The sequence below is a fragment of the Lycium barbarum genome, chromosome 7 (genome assembly GCF_019175385.1).
Source record: "Lycium barbarum isolate Lr01 chromosome 7, ASM1917538v2, whole genome shotgun sequence".
Lineage (NCBI taxonomy): Eukaryota > Viridiplantae > Streptophyta > Magnoliopsida > Solanales > Solanaceae > Lycium > Lycium barbarum.
The window spans coordinates 7,903,405-7,919,897 of record NC_083343.1 but is presented as its reverse complement, the minus strand read 5'-3'; the positions used below and the strand labels follow the sequence as shown (position 1 = coordinate 7,919,897).

Sequence of the window (16,493 nt, the reverse complement as noted above, 5' to 3'; positions counted from 1 at the left end):
ATAGGAAAAATCAAGAATGCATAATACAAACATGACCCATGTAGCTGAACCAACTGAAATGGGTTTTTTCAAAGCCAATGATGAAACCAAATGGTATTTGGGGATTTGGTTTGCTTCAATGATCCCACACCCATTTGTGTTTTGGGTTGCTAATCGTGAAAGACCCATCAAGAATCTATCCACAGCTACTGTTGGAAATTGTTCTGATAGCTGCATCATAAATTGAACTTCCATTTAACCTAAGATTCTTTTTACTTTTTATTCATTTGTTTGTGGTAAAAATGGAAGAAATACAGAGACTAGAACCTAGGAAAGTGGTACGCTTGTTGCATCAGCGAAGGAGCAGAGGCGTGAAAAATAATATATTTTTGAGAAGAGAAGGCAGAGGCAAAAGAGAAGGCAAAGGTAAAAGATTTTGTGAATAACCCCTATTATGAGTCTAAAAACTCTCTTACAAATCTGATTTATTCAGATCCATTAAGAGATTTTATAAGGAAACAAAATAAATGTACTTACTGAGCTGAATCTGAATAATTAAAATTCAGACCTTAAAAATAAATGTATTTAATGGGCTGAATCTGAATGATTAAGATTCAGACCTCCATTAAGTGCAAACAAATGAAGCCTAAATATGCCTAAGAAAAATTAATTTTTGTTTGTTTCAAAAAGGTATTTTATCTTATATATGTCATTGTCCCAATTCTAAACAACTTGGCCTTTGAAATATCCACCCTACGCAGATTTGGATAGTGCAACGAAGATCTAAGACAAGAAGAAGCCGAACAAGTTTGACTTTTGTAATAATGAAAATGTGTGTGACAAACGTGTTCTTCTATCCTTATTTTAGAATAGGGTCAATAAAACATATGCCATTGATGGCAACTTTTTCAGTTAACCACTATATAGTGCTGCTAGGTTTGCAGTCAAGTGGTGTCAAGAAAATGATTTTGACAGTTTTTCTATTGAGATGGATTCTATGGTGATCACCAATATGCTGAACAAGACACTTCTAATCTCAAGCTGAAAAGAATCATCCCAGACACTGCTAATATGAAGTTCATCCACTGTTATAGCAAGACAAATATTTTAGTAAATTTCTTCGCCAAATTAGCCTCAACCAGAGGAAATGAAACCTTTATCTCCTCGTATCAACATCTATCGTAAGAGGTCAAATGTTTAATTCAATTGGATAAGTGGCGATTTCCTTCCATGAGAAGAAGATATGACAATGTAATTTTTGGAAGAAAAATTAACAGAAAATAAAACAAAGAACGACTTTGAGGCGTGAAGATTCGACTATCCTTAAAGAGTTATCGCTCGTATTCAGATTTTGAGGAAACATAAACGATTCTCTTCAGAATACAACAAAGCCAAAATATACTTGCAGTATTTTTCTATATTACTTCGTTGGGAATTCTTGATTATATAGACAAATCATCAGATCCTTTCAAAAAAGGCATCTTATCAAATCAAACCCTTTCAGAAAAGACACCTCACTTTGTGAACAAAAACATTTTTAATAGATAATATATAATATAATTACTTACACACTTTAGGAGTGTGTACTTATCAAAGTACATAAAATGACAAGGACATTTAACGCCCACAGATAACTCTTCCACCATCAATATGTGAGAGCACTTATATTCCCAATTTGATATAGCAAACTATCTTTACAATTTCTTTGTTAGTTGAATGTTAATAATCTATAGTAGGAAAGGGTATTGTATGTGTTGGGTGTGCGAACAAAGCACCACATTGGTAGCTGGAAAGAAAAATGAGCTACTTATAAGAAGTTGGATACTCTTAATGATGTGAGGGCTTTTGGAGAAAATCGTGCGGGTTTGGCCCAAAGCGGACAATATCACATCATGTTAAGAGTATCTTTGGGCCGTTTTAGCCCAACAACTAGTATCAGAGCCAATGGTTTGGCGGGACGGGTATGAAGATGGCGGAGTGTGGCGTGTGGCGTGGGGCCCGGCTTAGTGTCTTTAGCCGTCTATGGGCTGGTTTACGACCTTTACCCATAGCTTTGAAGATGCATTCACAGCCTTTGGGCTTCGGTGACCGTAAATACTCTGAAAGTGTGGGTGGAACACAGACATGTTGAATCTCTGACCCGTGGTATGATAATGAGCCACGTGGAACTTAGTTCGAGAGGGAGATTGTTGAGTGTGCGAACAAAATACCACATTGGTAGCTGGAAAGAAAAATGAGCTACTTATAAGGAGTTGGATACTCTTAATGATGTGAGGCCTTTTGGAGAAAACCGTGCGAGTTTGGCCCAAAGCGGATAATATCACATCATGTTAAGAGTATCTTTGGGCCGTTTTAGCCCAACAGTATGGCCTTATCTTTCCATCTCTTTTGAAAATTGTATTCACAGATCTCACTGGGTTAGAGGTTTGGTCCATGTCCCCCTCCACATACATAGCTTTTTGCATTAATTTGACATGGTAGGAATCAAGCCTAACCCACCCACACAAACCCCGTAGAAATCACAAACTAAGGTGATGCCTTATTAAAAAAGGAAAAGAGTTAACCATTTTAGTCAGTCACGATCACCACTAATTATTACGTAGTACAATTACCCTTATCAGCCAATACTATCATCAACCACTGCAATTAGCCGATACTTAGAACGTCCATCATTAATATTTTAAAGATATATTTTAATGATATATGCTAGATTAGTTAAATTTAGATGAATTTTTTATTTAGTAATTTTTAAACAAAATAAACTTTATACATTCAGATTTTAAAATACAAATGGTATTAACTATTTAATTAGTATTTTGGGCTTCATACAAATAGTTTAATATTCAAATATGTATTCTGATTTGAACACTTAATCTTAATATAAATATTACTTTTTTTTTATTCAGATATTTCAATCTTAATAAAAATAAATGGGCTTTAAGTTGAACGAATTTGACTTTTAGAAGTGGCTAAGAAAGTGTGTGGGAAACGTGTTTTGTTATCCTAAAGATGCCGATTGTTGGAGCATAGTTAATGGATTAGCGACATCTTTTACAGAGTTGTCAATATTCTTTTTTATTCTCTCAAGTGATAATCAAATCTTTAATAAAAATATTATATTGAACTTAACTTGATTTAATGAATACAGTTTATGAAACTTTGCCTACAACTTTTAAAAACTATAAGTTACATGAAGATAATATAATTACAACTATAGGATTTAAGTCATACATTGTGACATTAAAAATTATTTTACAATACAAGTATGGATAATTAACCTATTATAGTTTCTAAAGTTGCCAATTCATGTTATTATAAAGATTTATAGGCTGTTGCCCAAACTTTCAAAATAGACTTGTTTTGAAAAGTGATCTTCGTCATAAGTGCTTCTTGAAAGTGTAATTTGGAGGGTGGTTGTTTGCATTTGACTAATCAACCTGAAAAGCATGCACGCTTTTGCTAATATTAGTGCAATTCGTGCTAGGCTTAGTTTTCGAAAAGTATTTATGAAAAATAATTTTTTTTAGTTTCTAAAAAATTATTTTTTCTACAACTCAAAAGCATTTTTTTAATAGTCAAATACTTCAACTCTCTAAAATAAGTATATATATATATAAAAAAAGACCTTTCGACTTTTTCGGTAGTAGCGAAACATGTGTAATAAATATCTTGGTAGCATAAATATTTTTTACACTGTGAATACATACAACTTAAAATAGGAAAATTAAATACTGGTATCTTGCATGATGACTTGATTTAATCATTCCTATCACTTTTATGATAAGAGAACAAAAAACTTATTTTATTTAGAGAACTTATTTTATTTAAAGTTCAATTACACGGAAGGGTGTCGATCGACTTTGCTTACGATTGTACCAATGCTTCTTATATTTCTCAGATTTAGTAGGGAAAGCAATAAGTATAGCGTTCAATTACTGCTGATGGAAACACATTTATAACTGTAATTTAAAAAATCCAAAAAGGAAACCGTGTTCCATTAGCTCATTGCTATCTATTTGGCATTTTAGACCTAGATAATTTCACCTAGGGAGTACCTTTTTTTTTTTTTTTTTTTGAAAAAGTTTGTGGGCTTGAATTATTCATTACATTATCGACATTGTAAGTTTAACTTACTTTCACTTTTATTTTTATTTGGTATGATAATGATATAAGTTGAACTTAAATTAAATAGCGAAAATTCATATAACCTACATTAATTTATTTGGACTTGAAGGCTAGTTATTGTACTCTTAAGAAAATGTTTAAATTATGTTTAATCTAATCATCACCCGTCTCACTTAATGGGAATTATAACAGTAAATAAATATCAAAGTAAAAAAGGTACAAATGATTCTTTTTTTTTTTTCTTTCTCTTAAAACATCGAATATTTTAAAATAAATTGAATTAGTCAAAACAATTAATATTAGGGACCGACCATTTCATGTACCAACTAAAAAGTTAGTGCTCACATGTGCTGTGCTACTTTCAGTACAACCTGCAAATGTTGTTTTTTCTGTAAGCTACAGCTTGTAAGTTTTAGAACTTGTCGGCAATTACGTGCACTTAAATAAAATATTTATACTAGAATATTAAAATTAAATAAGCACAATTAAATATCTAATCGGGAGCCGGTAGTATAATTACCGAGAAAGGTAGCATGTATCCTATAGAATAGTTAAATTGTGTGCAAATTTAACTGAAATGTTGTAGTTAGGTTCAAATTTACCCTCTGTTTAAACTTAATTCTTAATTGAGTGACACGTGGCATCACCGGGCCCTAAGTTTTCACCCTTTAAAAATTAAGGAAGATTTATTCCATTTTGTATATTTAGGGGCAAATTAAACCAGAACTAGTAACGGCGAAGATATATTTGAACCCAACTATTAACGACGGCAAATTTGTTTCATTTCGCATAGCTCTGGGCAAATATAACAATTTTCCCTTTAAAAGAAATTTCTTGGTTTAATTTGGCTTGAGTTAATAATCTGAATTAACCAAAATTTCTTACTACTAGTAGTAACCTTCTAATTTATGTCTAGGTGAACAATGTGCCACTTCATAAATGGGACAAAATTCAAACTTATTGAATTAGATTTAATAATTTTGGAGGCGGATATAGCTTTTGGTTGTGGGTTCTAGTCATATTTCGATACACATGAACATTAAAATTTTAATAAATACTAAATTTGAACTCATAATTTTAACCGTACAATAAATTTAATTCATAATTCGCTACTATGAGTTGTGGACAAAAAAAATAACTTTGAGAAATGCAGTCAAAAACCATAAAAGAACCAAAAAAATTGTAGTTTTTCTTTCTTTTCACAATTCTAAACATTTTAGTGATGCATGCATCAAACACAGTACACGAAAACAAAAACCCAAAATAACAAAAATAATCTAAAGAATAAACCAATCTTTTTTATCTGTGTTTACATGAGGTTGTACAGATGTCAATATAAGCGGATCTACTTTAGAACTAAATCATACTATTATTCAAAAGAGATAACCGTAAAAACACCCATTAAACTATCATTTTTTCGCAAAATTCACACCCAAACTATTTATGATCAATTGTTCCCTTTTACTACCTAAATTATCACCATCTACGTACTAAAACATAAATACTCGAGGTATGAAATTACTAGATGTGTTTTTTAATACATAGATGGTGATGGTGTGAAACTCGCGAAAAAAAATGATATTTCAGCTATGCTTTTTTTACCATCAACACTTTTCAAGAAAATAATTTGATCAAACCTTAATCCTCAGTAGTACTCGAACGCACCAAATTCTTCTTGCCGGGGATCTCCACCGGAGAAGAACACGGCGAGGAATGGCCGGAGGAAGCGGCGGAGATGAAAGAGAGACAGCTTTCGCTCCAAGATCGTCGAATCGGATACGATACGTTGATACAACCAGAGGAATGAGAGCAGTTTCCACGTGATTTATGGAGTTCACAGCTACAATTCCTGTGGTAAGGTCTTCGTTGAATACCTGTGTCGCCAGAGAGACATCCGTCGAATACTCCCCGGAATATTCCGTCTCCACAAGCTCCCGTGGCCATTTTTGCAATAATTTATTACACTTTTGTGTAATACTATAAGAGAGAGAGAGAGAGCTTGTGAGTGAGCAGGGTGGAAAAATGGCTAAAGGTGAAAGAAGTGTTGAATGGGAAATATATAGTAGTAGTAGTAGTTGTGACAAATTGGAAAAAAGACAAAAGAGGGGAAACACGGTGTGGGGTTTTCGAGGGTGAGTTATTTGACACTTTTCGCTTTTTGAGGTCTAACGAGCTATTATTTTATCGTAATTTTTTTATATATGTCTTTTAAATAATTTAAATTATTCATTATAGTGATTTCTAATATTTTTTATGTAGTTTTTAAATATTTAAATTTTATTTCGTAAAATTTAAAGATTCTATGTTCAAACAAATGATTAAAATTAAGAAGTTTGACTTTCAAAAAATGAAAAGTGTTAAATAAATTGAGAGAGAAGTAAGCTATCACTCCATCTGTTTTAATTTTTTTGTTTTAATTTGTTTTCTAGTACATTTCATTCAAAAATATACTTCTTTTCCTTTTTAGCGACTTTTCAATTCTAACTTTCCTCCTGACATATTAAGACTACAGGGCATTTTGACACATTCTAATTCTACATATCTTAAAATTAAAACCATAAAGTTCAAATTGAAATGAAGGGAGTAGTTATTTTTTTTTTTTGTTAAAATAAAGGAAATAGCCAAATTTGTCATGTACTATCCAAAATTAAATAACTTTACTCTTCGTTAAATTTGGTCTAATGTTAGTCAGGAAAAAGTTTCATTTTCGTTCTTGTCTTCTTGATACCCAATGGAACTTTGAGAGTAATTTCAACTCATAATAAAAGCTAAGGGTAAAAACAAATGTTTTTTGAGTATATTTATTCTAAGCGTGATAAAAAAAATATTTATTTTAAGCTAGAGCTTCGTTATTAGCAATGAAATGCTACAAGAAGTGAAAAAAATTAATTTTTTTTTACAAATATAATTCTGATGCTTGACCAATTTTTTAGAAAGAAAAAAAAAGTATTCTTAATAGTAGCAAACACTGAAAAAAATATTTTTTTTTCCCAGAAACAGTTTAAGAATCTTTGGTCAAACAAATTATGAAAATACAACAAAAAGCAAAATTAAGAAATTTTGATACTTCCAAAAATTGAGACCTTTTCCTATTAAAGAAAAAAGGTACGACATAAGCGGCACTATTGAAAAGTTGGACCACGTAAAAGTAAATATAGCGTCGTGCTAGCCTTGGCTTGTGGGAAGTTTCTAGCATGTGCCCAAAACCTAGTATATATTTTTTGACTAACATTTTCTTAGTCATTTTTCAATGTTAGATTATTAGGGGAAAAAATTCATCAAAAAATGCATCCCACTTATGGGTGAAAGTCAATCTTCTTCACAAATATCTTAATTTCCTATCGCCATTCTAACCGACATTAAGCCATTAAGGTATTATTAAAATTTCCCTATCTGCTAACACATTGCTATCAAACTTTTAACAAAAAATATCTTTTCAAAAAGTACTTTTTACTCATTAGCTAAACCTTAGTAGAATAGATACCGGGGATCTTAAAAGCTCAGTTGGTTGGCTAGGGTTCCATTCCCATCTTATTGTTTTTTCAATTTCGATTTGCACCCAAGAGTGTGGCCTAGTAGTCAATGAAGTGAGTTGAGCACCAAGAGGTTTCAGATTCAAATCACAGCAGAAAAAGAAAAAACTGGTGATTTCTTCCCATGTGTCGTAAGTCTTGGTGAACCGAGTTACCTGATATATGTTGTTCGCGGGAAGTGACAGGCATTCCATGAAATTAGTAGAGATGCGCATAAGCTGATCCGGACAAAACGGTTACAAAAAAAGTAGTTTAACTTTGATTTAGATCCCAATCCTTGTAATTTTCGCTTCCTTATGTTAGTATTTCACTAGGTTATTGAACACTTGTGATCATTTTAATTTTCTCAATAAAAAGGACTTGAATATTCCTCTCTAACTCTCTTATAACCCTAGATATACCTTTATTGATAAGACCTATAGTTGAAAACTATATCGATAATCCTTGTATTATACTCCTAATATCTATAAACTTATAATGTGCTTGTCCTTTTAATAACACAGTGCTCCTAAATTTTGGGACACATTTATAGGTACCAACACCAAATAAATGAGAAAAATGGGATTTTCTTGATGACTACACAAAGTCGAATTAAATAAAGAACTGCAATGTACTAATTAAATGTATTTGCATCCCTCCCATGCATTTTTATATAAAAGTCACTTTCCTTATTAGAGCTTAACTTTCTAGCCAAAGATATATAGTAAAAACTAAAAATAGAAAATAAAATATTATATCCATCCTAAATAAGTATATATCCTTTTGGTTCAATTTTGGTGTCCATTCGGTTGGTAAGATTTTCTTGACAACAATTGGAATTTTATGTAATTAGATGAAAGGGAATATTTTAAAAATTGTACGCAAAGTTAACTTTTCGTTTAAGAAAATTAAACCATCGTTTAATTATAAAAAAGGAAAAACATTTTTCAGTAGTTTAATATTTAAAAGATTTAGAAGTTGTGTATGCAATAAGTTCTCCCACGGATTCGTGAAAGTGCCAACAACAACAAAAATGAAGGGGTCCAATTATCTAACTTGAGAGTAGAAACGCATAAAAACAATTTGATGGGAATTTACTCTCACATGCATTCAGTTCAAAGAGCACTTCTAAAGTAGGGAAAACATTCAATTTGCTTTGAACTTATGTAAAGTAATTTAGATTTGTCCTTAGTTAATAGTTTGGGTCGAATATATTATTATATTTACATAAGTGATATGTTTGCCTATTTGCAAAAGCACAAATGACAACGTTTATCATCCGGTGATACCACTTATCCAACGCATCAGTTATTTTTTTTATAGGGTTAAAGGTAGGGTGGGCGTTCGGTTTTTCGATTCGGTTTTATCAAACTTAGGTTTGACTATTTCGGGTTCGGTTTTTTGAAGGTGGACACCGAACACCAAACCAAACTAGTTCGGTTCGGTTCTTTCGGTTTCGATTTTTTAAAGTTCGGTTCGGTTTCGGTTTTTTCAATTCGGTTTTTTTGATATATTATTAGAAGATATTCCATTGACACTAATTCATATTCTCAAAAGCAATAAAATATAAAACTGATAAATTGAAATCAAAAGCAAACAAACAGGATACACAAGAACAGAAAACTATAATCATAACATACGATTACTAGGTGTTATATACATACCGTAAGAATAATTAAGAAAACACATAAAGGACATACATTAATCCTAAAGAGACATCCTAGTTACCTTTCTTTGTTAAGGATATTTGATTTTTTTCAATTGAAGTGGAAAATTAGGGATACAAATGCAAAAGAGGACTTATTACAATTGGGTTTTTTTTGCTTTAAACTTAATGGGCTTGGACTATTTTAATTATTTTTTTTGGGTAATGTATTAAATTTCGATGCGCGTTCGGTTTTATCAAACTTCGGTTCGGCTATTTTGGTTTCGGTTTTTTTACGGTGGACACCAAACACCGAACCAAACTAGTTCGGTCGGTTCGGTTTATTGAAGTTTCGATTCGGTTCGATTTTTCGATTTTCAGTATTTATGCCCAGCCCTAATTAAAGGGTCAATTTTACCCATAAACTATACTATATGCTTCAACTTTGTCCCACACTTTTTAAAATAGTCCATATTTGACCATCATTTTTTCCAGCCACCATCCCTCAACCCTATATATCAATCACCGCCATAACAATTGATCTCATTACTTTTAAAAACACCACTCTAAGATCATCATTAATCCACTACCGCTTCACTCCACAACACTAGTAGAAAGAACACAAGTAGTTTTGCACAAAAATCTTTCCACTCTGACAATCTCTCTCATACACTCCTCATTATCACTTTCTACGGTTATTATTATACCTTCGCCAAAAAACCACCAACCCTCAACCACTGTAACCCCACATTGGCCGCTACAATATGCTGCAAAACGATTAGGACCTGAATTCTGTATAGATTAATTTATTTTAGCATTAAGAGGTTGATTTGAGGCTTTGATATCATTATTGGTGATACTAAAAAAGTGGTGATGGAGTTGTATAAATGGAGTTCCGACATAGATAGGAATTCATCTTAGTGGTTTAATTGATTATTACTATTATTTGAGTTCTAGTTGGACTATTTGAGCTTTGAGGGCTATTAATTTGACCTCGTGGAATAGAGGATGTTTTGATGTTGAAGAAGACGATAGTGCCACCGCGAAACAATGATCCCATTCTTTAAAATTTAGGGGCAAATCTGAACGTTCAAAAGCGAATTTGATTAATAATTCTTGTGAAAAAGACCCACATCTTGGACATGTGACATCATTGAATATTAAACAGTATCATTAGATACTACTCTTCTGCGGTTATTCACTGAAGGCAAATGTAGCCTAATTTTGTAACGGCAAAGGTAGATTTAGCACGAATTATTAATGAAGGTTAAACTTGGATCCTTATATATAATTCAAGGACAAATTTAATCATTTCCTCTAAAAATTATAACATAGTGAAAACAAAAATAGCTACAAACAAAGATGATGTCCCTACATTAGACTATCACCAATTCCAGAGAAGAGGACAACTAAGGTACATGTATACGGTGCACCTAAAATTCAAGACTGTAAAAGGAAAAACGTATAGAATTTGCCTACTGAAACATCTTTGTAGGGCAAAAGATTCAAATAACTTGCAATCAAGAGAAAAGATCCAAACAAATTTTGTACTACTATTTAATAACAACCTTTCCAAATATTTTGGAAATTTCCCTATATTATCGTCATACCTAATAGACCTAACCATCATTAATTTTTAATGAAAGAAAAAGGGACAAGAAACCCCCATTTTCTTTGTGTTTCTATTGAGAAATTTAGATTTTAGACGTGTCTCTAAAGTTCACGACTAATAGCTCTTCAAGTTACAATCAATTAATCATCATAAACTGGTATCATCATTAACAAGCACATTTTTCCTTCATTCAATCTTCACTCTTCAGTAGTAGATTGCACGTATGATCATCACCAAAAATTGCAAATTAGACAATAAGGTAAGCAGAGAAAACACCAGATTCAGACACAAATTAACCATAAGAGTTTCACCAATTACATATACTATATATATACATAGACTGTAGAGAATAAGACATACTATGACAATGTCAGAGGAGAATTAGTTTTCCTACTGAAGAATTCAGTAACAACCATTGATGTTAATCAACAAGAAATCAAGGTTTAGAGAAAGAGAAGGAAGAAGAATTTGATACAGTTTTAGAGAGAAGATTGTTTCATTCAATGTGTAGAATGTAATTTGCTTGATTCATTTGTACAATATACAAGTGTATATATACACATATACACAGCTGAATCTATGGTAAGTTCTCATAACTCTCACTAGGAAAATAACTAACTTTAACTCAACTTCTTAACTACTTTCCGGAAGAGCCAATGTTGCAGTTTTACCCCTGATCACTAATCTCACTTTGTTCAACAATCCCTTTCAAGCTAGAAGTAATGAAGATATTCAGAAGTCCTAGCTTGGAGCATAAATATTGATGTTGAGCTTTACTCAAACCTTTTGTAAGTACTTCAGCAGATGATTTGTAGTGTTGATGTATTCAGTTTTCACTAGTTGGATCATTTCTCTGATAAAATGAAGATCTATCTCAATGTGTTTTGTTCTCTCATGGAACACAGCGTTTGCATCTATTTGGATGGCAGATTTGATGTCGGTATAAATTGCAACTGGTAGAGTTATTTTAATTCCAATTTCCTTCAATAAGCCAAGGATCCAGGTCAGTTCTGCAACTGTTGCTGCTAAGCTTCTGTATTCAGACTCAGTATAGCTTCTTGAGATTGTAGACTGCTTTTTGATTTCTAGGAAATTACTGAATCACCAATTTTGACTAGGTAGCCAGTAACTCATTTTCTTGTATGTGGGCATGCAGCCCAATCAATATCACAAAAGGCACATATTGTTTATTGTGAGTTGGTAGCCAATAGAATACCCAAATCAGGTTGATTTTTGACATATCTAACAATTCTGAGTGCTGCATCTAGGTGAGACTTCTTTGGTTGTTGTAGAAACTGACTTAGTGTCCGTACACTGTATGAAATGTCAGGCCTGGTAACAGTTAAGTAAAGAAGCTTGCCTATAAGTCTTTGGTAAACACTGATGTCTTGAATGATCTCATCATCTGCATGCTTTTTAGCTGATACATAATCATCATGCCTTGTATCTTGTATCTGCTATATGATCATCATATTCCTTTATAGTGAGTTTAACACTGCAATTAATGGAGGCGCTTATAGGGTTGGCAGCAGATAAACCAAGTTCAGAAATGAGTTCTAATGCATACTTTCTTTGACGCATTAGTATTCCTTTACTGGATCTTACAAATTCTATCCCCAGAAAGTATTTCAGTTCCCCTAGATCTTTCATTTTGAAAGCATTCTGTAGTGCTTCCTTTGTTTCTTCTATTTGTTCCAAGTGATCTCCTGTAATTAGCATGTCATCTACATATACTAAGGCGAAGATGATTCTTTTACCAGTCCTTTTATTAAATAAGGAGTGCTCATACTGACTTTGTGTGAACTGCATTTGAATTAGAGCCTAAGTAAGTTTGAAATTTCACTGTCTTGGAGCTTGTTTCAGTCCATACAAGGATTTGATAAGCCTGCATGCTGGTTTATACTCCCCATAACTCTTGAATCCTTGTGGTAATTCTATGTAGATTTCATAACTGAGATCACCTTGTAAGAAGGCATTATATATATCCATCAAATGTATGTGCCACTGTCTAATTGCTGCAACTGCTAGGATTGATCTTACAGTAACCATTTTAACGACAGGTGGGAATGTCTCTAGGTAATCAATTCCTTCTTTTTGACTATACCCCTTTGCTACCAATCTTGCTTTCAGTATCTGAATTTCACCAGATGCCTTATATTTGATTCTGTAAATCCATTTGCACCCTATAGGTGTTTTACCATCAAGAAGAGTCAAGATGTCCCAAGTATGGTTGTCTTGTAAGGCAACAATTTTTTATTGCATTGCTTCAACCCATCTAGGATCTTTAGATGCTTCTGCATATGACTTTGGTTCAGTAATATTGGAGAACTTTGTAAAAAAAAGCATGGTATTTGGGTGAGATAGACTGATATGAGATATAGTTTGCTACAAAGTAAGGTGTATTTGTACTGAGATTTTGAGTAACAAAGTCTTTCATCCAAATAGGAGGCTTCTTGATCCCACCTGATTTTCTAGTTGGTTCAGTAGGTAAGGGAGTTGTTCGACCTGGATATGTGAGGATCAGTATTGTGACTTTGACTGTTGGTTAATTAAAGTAGGTGGATCAATATTGGATTTGTAGAATTAGAGCTTGTAGGACTTGTAGGATCGAGTTGGATTTGAGTTTTGACTTGTAGGAGAATGTGCAGGATCAACATGACTTGTGGTTGAGTTTGCATAACTGGTAAGATAGGTTGTTTAATTGTGGTGTCATCGATAGTATGAGATAGGTTATACATAACAAGGGATTTTCTGCTGTACTCCATCTAAAAGGAAATTCAGTTTCTCTGAAACTAACAACTCTATTGACAAAAAACATATTGTTCTTCATATCATATAGTATATATCCTTTTTGTACCTCAGAGTATCCCATAAAAGTTTCAATCCTTGTTCTGGATTGTAGTTTACCAGTATTAGCTAGATCTTTTGCATAGCATAAGCAGCCTAAGACTTTTAGATGGGAAATAGAAGGTTTCTTGTTATAAATTTTTTCATAAGGTGTCATGCCAATTACTGATGAAGGTAGTCTATTAATGAGATATGCTGCAGCTTTGACAAATAGTCCCCAAAACCTCAGTGGTATGTTTGCATGAAACCTGACTGCTCTTGTGAATTCTAAAATGTGCTTGTGCTTCCTTTCAGCCACTCCATTTTGCTGAGGAGTATAAGCACAAGATCTTTGATGTACATTCCCAGATCCAAAAATAACTTGCTACGAAACTCATTTACAAAATCAGCACCATTATCAGACCTTACAGTTTTGACAGTTTTACTGAACTGAGTTTTCACATACTGCAGGAAATACTTTAAAACAACAGACACATCTTATTTGAACTTAAGCAAATAAACCCAAGTTACTCTTGTAAAATCATCAACTATAGTCAAGAAGTATTTGTTTCCATCATGAGTTTGAACCTTATAAAGGCCCCATACATCCATATGAACTAGATCAAAGCTATCTGTGATAGCTTTTGATATAACTACAAGGAAAAGAAAGTCTACGCTGTTTTGCACAAGGACACACATTACATCTCTTAAGAGTTTTCACAATGTCATCAAAACTAGTAGAGATCAATTTGCTCAGTACACTACTAGAAGTATGTCCAAATCTCCTATGCCACATATTTATTTCTTCTTCACTAATCAAAGTTGTTGCTCTAGCTGCTAGACTCAAGTTTCCTTCTGAGACTCCAGCAGTTGATGATGTCTTATTTAGTAGTACATATAGTCCATCCCGCAGCTTACCAATCTCCTTCACATTACCATTGAAGAGATCCTGAAATAAACAGAAATCAGGGTAGAAGGTTGCTGCACAACACAATTCTCTGGTCAACTTTGATTTGACATTAAGTTGTTTTTAAACTGGGTAGCAAGAACACATCAGTCAAGGTACTTCTATCTGTTAGACTACTTGAACCAGTATGAGTGACATATGAAACATCTCCATTAGGTAGATAGTTGGTTTTGACTACTGTAGCCTTATCCAATAACTCTATATCAGACACCATATGATTGGTGGCCTCTGTGTCAATGATCTATTGATTCAATATATTTGAAACTAGAAAATCTTTATGACAACTAATACTTGTTGCATTTGCAGATGGTTGTGGAATAGATGGTTGCGATACAGCCTTAGCATTTGGTCCAGTTGAAGTCTGATTCAGAAGTTGCGCAATTTGCTCATATTGTCCTTGAGAGAATTTTGGTGCTTCGAGTTGGTGTTGATTCATACTAGTACTCATATCAACCTGAGGATGTGCATATGCCCCGAGTAACCAGTATTCTCGCTTACTGCATCATTGCTAGTCATATTGCCTTCAGAATAGACACTGTATGTTGCATGTTCCTTCCCCTTCGATTTGAATCCTGGAGGGTATCCAACAACTTTGTAGCAGAATTCTTTAGTATGTCCCTTTAACTTACACACTTTACACACCAAGTTATAGTTCTTCTTGAACTCGGATGGTCCTGCCTTAGAATACATTACTGTAGGATCAAAATTAGAAACATTACTCCCATTAGGTACAACACCTAACAACCCTGCAGAACTTGGAACTGATTTTTGACTTTCATCACTTATAATCATGTAATAAGCCTTGTTTACAAAAAGCAATGGGGTCATCAGCAGTATTTGGCTTCTTGCCTGTTTGTAGTTTTCATTGAGTCCCATCAAGAACTGGTACAGTTTCTGTCTTTGCAAGTATAATACAAAGTCTTTGGACCTTTCACAATTGCAACCAGGTGGAGGAACTAATGATTGAAATTCAACCCATAGATTCTTGAGTCTAGTATAGTATTCAGTCACAGTAACAGTTCCTTGACACAAGGTGGCTATTTCTCTATGTAAATTGTAAGTTCTTGAACCATCTACTTTGTCAAATATTTCTTTTATGAAGAATTTAGTAACAATCATGTTAATCAACAAGAAATTAAGGTTTAGAGAAAGAGAAGGACGAAGAAGGTGATACAGTTTTAGATAGAAGACTATTTCATTCAATGTGTAGAATGTAATTTGCTTGATTCATTTCTACAATATACAAGTGCATACATACACATATACACATCTGAAGCTATGCTAAGTTCTCATAACTGTCATTCGGAAATAACTAACTTTAACTCAACTTCTTAACTAAACTACTTTCCGAAATAGCCAATGTTGCAGTTTTGCCCCTGATCATTGATCTCACTTTGTTTAACACCTACATACATAATTAGATATTAGAATTGGCTATGAAAAATTATGATTCCTTGCTTCTGGTACATTACACTAAGCAGAGTAATCAAAAGAAAATAGCGCAAATAAAGCGCCAAATCTTGATGGAGCTTTAAGCGCAAAATGCAATTAAAGTGTGAGCTTAGCGAAGAAAAGCGCCTATATATATGAAGAAAAAACAAAAAATAGAAATCTTATACACACATATGTGTGTGTGTGTATGTATGTTTGTATGTATAGTAAGTATGTATGTTGTTGCTGATGAAGATCATAGAGTGATGAAATACCAAGTCCTATTGACTGATAAAAATGGTGCAATTGAAAATAAAGGCATTGTGTTTAAACACAATAGTTTCTCTTAGTTTATATTGTGTTTTTTGTTAAAGGCATGATTATAAATTAAAAGCA

General features: G+C 33.0%; 1 long non-coding RNA gene across 1 annotated transcript; it reads left to right on the top strand.

Annotated features, from left to right (window-relative positions):
• Positions 1-10,871: 10,871 nt before the first annotated feature.
• Positions 10,872-15,851, top strand: LOC132603065 (uncharacterized). The gene is made up of 4 exons (XR_009567977.1): positions 10,872-11,455; positions 11,587-11,661; positions 11,779-11,876; positions 14,973-15,851. It is a non-coding gene; the product is annotated as an uncharacterized LOC132603065 (long non-coding RNA).
• The last annotated feature ends 642 nt before the right edge of the window (positions 15,852-16,493 follow it).